This window comes from Macaca fascicularis, chromosome 2, assembly GCF_037993035.2.
Source record: "Macaca fascicularis isolate 582-1 chromosome 2, T2T-MFA8v1.1".
Taxonomy (NCBI): Eukaryota; Metazoa; Chordata; class Mammalia; order Primates; family Cercopithecidae; genus Macaca; species Macaca fascicularis.
Window position 1 is genome coordinate 49,641,956 of NC_088376.1, and position 5,327 is coordinate 49,647,282.

Sequence of the window (5,327 nt, forward strand, 5' to 3'; positions counted from 1 at the left end):
CCTGAATGTAACACAAACTATTTTTCCTGTTTTGAAAACAATAGAAACCAAAGTGCATTCCACATTGTTTTTGCTTTCTTCCTTATTATAATGTTATAATAAATATTTTTTAACATTATTAGACTCAGCTTTGGTCATACTCTGAATAAAACATCCTTTCAAACTTTTTCAGTCATGAAGTATATCAACTCTGGTGACATACACATTCTCATGAATGGTTAACATGATTTTCATAGAATAAGATGAGATTTAACTCTGTTGGTGTATGTTACTTTCAGCAAATCATTTCAGTAATACAGCATGACAGTAACCTTACAGTGACACTGTAGACACAGTATTCCAGGCACTTTATTTTCAGTTCATTTGTGGGATATTGGACTCATTTGGCAGTAGTACTGAAGTAACATTCATTTATAGGCACTTCAGGGGCATCCACACAACATCTTATAATTGTACTGCAATAGCCTGCCATTGCCATGTGTTTATCAATTTTCGGTTCTTAGAAGACGTTTCAATTATTATCTGTAAGCTTGTTAAATTTACAGTCATTTGTCAACATTTGGAACCAGAAAAGATGAGTGCTAAAGACAGGAGAACATGATAATATTTTATTTGACTAATAACTGGCTTTTTACCTAATGACAATTAATTCCAAAAAGTAAACCCCAATTTTAATACATCGTGATGTCATCATTTTACTCATTCTAATATCAAAATCTTAAATTTTACACATATCTCATCAGAATCAGTTGACAAGCTTTTCTATATTGAAGGCAATATTTCTGGGAAGTCCATAATTGTACTTGCAGCATTATTCACACAAGCTTCCAGTAAGTCTAATTACTTCTTCAAATTGGCCTGAAAAGCATTTAGACAGTAGGGCTTTCCGTTGGCCCAGAAGTCATTTGATCTCTTTATGACTTCTCTAAGCTAGCAGCAGCCATTTCAGATTGGCTCTGACTGTGAAACAGGCAATGGTACATCTGTTTTTTGGTTTGTTTTTTAATGGGAAAAACACTTTCTAAGAAGGCAAACTTCATGTCCTTACTTATGCAAGAGTTATGTGTAATCCTTTTAGGATATGTAAATGGATGTACCTCTGGAAAAAAAGGTTCATCTGAATCTAATTCTGAAACTAGAAGAATGTACCCAGGTCATTTTATTATTTATTTTGATATATATATATATGTGTGTGTGTGTGTGTGTATATACACACACAATAGTATTTTTATTTTACACACACACGCGCACATGTATGTGTGTGTATATATGTATATGCGTATATATACACTTATATACACATATATACACGCATATACATATATACACACACATACATGTGCGCGTGTGTGTGTGTGTAAAATAAAAATACTATCAAGTTGGTTCAGGCTTTTAATATTTTACATATAAAATTTAACAATAATTTAGAAAGTGTTCAAATCTTACATTTTAAGTAGTGATAAATAAAACTGAAATGTGTCCTTTGTGACATGATCTTTACCTTCTTGGAGGTTACAAAATATAGCCACCCAATGTTTTTAAATTGGCATATTAATACTTTAATATAAATATAAATGCAAATGCTTTTGCATTGCAGTTATTTGGAAAAGCCTTCAAAAAATAATTTACTATATACCTTAATCTCAGGCAAAATTAAGACTAACATACTCTTATGAAACTAAACGTGGTACGGTAATAAAATCCTAGAGTCATTTACAAAAAATGGTTTTTTGTTTTTGTTTTTTGTTTTTTTTTTTTTTTTTTGAGACAGAGTCTTGGTCTGTCGCCCAGGCTGGGGTGCAGTGGCACAATCGCGGCTTACTGCAACCTCCGCCTCCTGGGTTCAAGCCATTCTCCTGCCTCAGCCTCCCGAGTAGCTGGGACTATAGGCGCTCGCCACTACGCCTGGCTAATTTTTTGTATTCTTTAGTAGAGACGGAGTTTCACTGTGTTAGCCAGGATGGTCTCGATCTCCTGACCTCGTGATCCGCCCGCCTTGGCCTCCCAAAGTGCTGGGATTACAGGCGTGAGCCACCGCGCCCGGCCAAAGAACATTTTAATACATTCAGTCTTTTCCCAATCTCAGCATTTGAGAAAATGTTAATTTATCATACAATCTGTGATAAACACATAAAGAGGGACTTATTATCAACTGTAAAATCTATTGTAAATGAGATATGATGTAATAATTTGGATAACTCTTCAAGTATTTTGAAGCTATCACTGAACCAACTAGTAATAATAAATCAATTTAAATGCTAAATATAATATTTTTCCTTAGCTATAAGATTCACTGATAGTATTAAAAAATTGGAAAATACAGAAAATTTTAGATCATTTATTTTAACATTACATGGAATTTGGAATCGATGCTGGATTTATTTATGTCATAACATTTGAAGTACCTATAGATATAGATACTTAATCTATATCTATACATACTTAAATATTCATGACCCAGCTACTGTATGTGTATTTGCGTATATATAACACACACACAAAAGTGTTTGATTTTTTAAAGTTAAAAGAGACCTCAAAAGGCCAGGTGCAGTGGCTCAAGCCTGTAATCCCAGCACTTTGGGAGGCCGAGACGGGCGGATCACGAGGTCAGGAGATCGAGACCATCCTGGCTAACACGGTGAAACCCTGTCTCTACTAAAAAATGCAAAAAACTAGCCGGGCGCGGTGGCGGCGCCTATAGTCCCAGCTACTCGGGAGGCTGAGGCAGGAGAATGGCGTGAACCCGGGAGGCGGAGCTTGCAGTGAGCTGAGATCCGGCCACTGCACTCCAGCCTGGGGGACAGAGCGAGACCCCGTCTCAAAAACAAAACAAAACAAAACAAAACAAAACTTATATAATGACAATAATAACTCAGTGAAAATCAACATAAAGATGTGTTAAGAAATCCATGTTTTTCTCTGATATTTCCAACTTAGAAATGAAAATATTTAATTTGATATCTGACAGGAGCATCATGTACACAAACCTTCTATATTCCTGACAACCATCTTTGACTTCTGTATATTCTCTATACTTCACATCTAAGTTCCAAATCATGCAAATATCATCTGATTTACTTAACAAATAATTATTGAACATCCACTATATTCCAGACACTCTATAGATGCTAAGACTACAATAATAAAAAACCAAAAGTTATGACTTCTTCCCTCATAGGACTTATAGATGGCACAGGCATCAAAGCAGAAAAATACATAAATCTAATTTCAACCTGTGTTATGTGCTATGAAGAAAGTTATAATCATCTATAGTGAGGGGACCTTAACTATCTGAAAAATTCAAATAGTTATCCATGAAGAAATATTATTTGAGCCCATCTGAGGAATGAGCTAAAATGAATCAGGAGCAGGGAATTGACTTATTCCAGGCCCCAAATCCCTGAGGACAAGGGAGGGAAAAGTCTATGCTAGTCAGCACAGAGAGTGAAGAGGAGAATAGTGTGAGATGAGGAAGTTAGGTAAGAAGAACCTTTAGAGTAGGAGGATTTTTAAGAGCACTCTAGCTTCTGTGGACAGAATAAATTAGTGGGAGACAAAAGTACACACAATAAGAACAATTCAGACACCACGGCTACAGTCTAGGCAGAAGGCAACAATGACTTGGAGTAAGATAGTGAGGGCAGTGGAAATGGAGAAGATAAAATTGAGAGATACTTAAAAGGAAGAATCAAAATTACTTGGTAGAGTTGGATGTAGGGAATGAGGAAAAAAAAGATATCAAGGATGATTTCTGGATTTCCGAGATGCATAATTAGATGGGTAGCGCTACCATTCATCGAGATACAGCGATATAGAGTAGGACTCAGATAAGGAAGGAGAAAATCTACTCCAGCTATGAGTAAACTGAGTTTAAAGTTCTTTTGAGATATAGAAGTAGAAATGTCAAGGAAGCAAGTATAGAGACACAATGATTATAAGTAGAATAAGGGCTTAATTTTTAAATTTTTAACATCAATAATTCAAAGATAGTAATTGAAATCATGAATTTGAGTGGTAATCTCTATGAGGACCTTAATAGATGGAAAACAAGGGTTTCTCAAAGTAATTTGTTGTGAATATTGGGAATACAAATAAAATGAATCTGACACATCATAGTTTCCAGAGAATATTAAACAGAATCACCTGAAAATTATTGATATATGAAGAGACTTGAGTTAGGATGTCAAATATGACAATAATGTACATTTTTCCCAGAAGATAGAGTACTACAAAATAATTTAAACATAGTACAAGTCTGTAGACAGAGAAACCTATTAGGAGCTGTAAGAATTATAAAGGGCTACTTATGCGGTTCTATGAACAATACAGCCCCTTCCAGATTTATATTATTAGTACATGTATAACTGGAATAGTAGTTGTAAAATACGGCTCAATTTAATCTCTCATCAATAAGCCAATCTCTTGCTCTCATATTCTGTCTACAATTAAGTAGTAGCTTTATGGTGTAAAGAGGTAGGAGGATGTTACACAGAGCAAATAAAAGAGATTCTTGATCCTTTTGTACTGAAAAATCTTAAGAGTAGGAAGAATAAAAGACACAAGAATAGAAAGAGCGTGGGACAGGTAGATCCTGATCTTCTCTTTCTGTGTTTAGCCCAGAGAAAGGAAAGTGTATTAAAAAGTTGAGAGAAACAAAACAAAACAAAAAAAGATGAACAGTTTTGTTCAATGTAAGTTTTAAGATTTAAAAACATGTCCTTTAATGTTAGCTTCTTGTTACCCCTAATTCTTACTCCCAAATCCTGTCCCTGCATGAATTTGGAGAGCAACTCCATGGCAAGTAACTTGGCACCTCAGTGGTTAAGGAGTTAAATAACTAAAGTTTAACTGTCTTAAACTGTCCTTCCTATGTTGTAAGGATGTGACTCAGAGGTTTTCACAGTCTCCTTGGGATTGGGTGCACCGTATGGAGTTGGAGCTTTCCAAGGTCACTGAGGAGACTGAAGAGTGGACATCTTGTCGGGGTCTAGATGAAAGGTATGGTGAAGCATTGGAAAGGGCTTTTTCACCTATGCATGCTGATAGAATGTCGAGTAACCTGAAGATGCAGACCAGGTTCTGAACAAGCCTGCAGAGCCCAGATCACATGCAACACAGAAGCCAAAATAAGCAACCAGGTGACCACTGAATTGGCAGTCCAGCTGGACACACACTACTGGGGAGAAGGCTAAAGCAGTCAGAAAAGACTGCGGTGATTAACAGCAATACAAATGAAACCTTTTTTTTTTCCCACTGGTGCGAAGTCCCTCTCATACATCAGATATCATCTTGGATAAGAAAAGGAGGAAAGTGAAATGAGAAAAGTG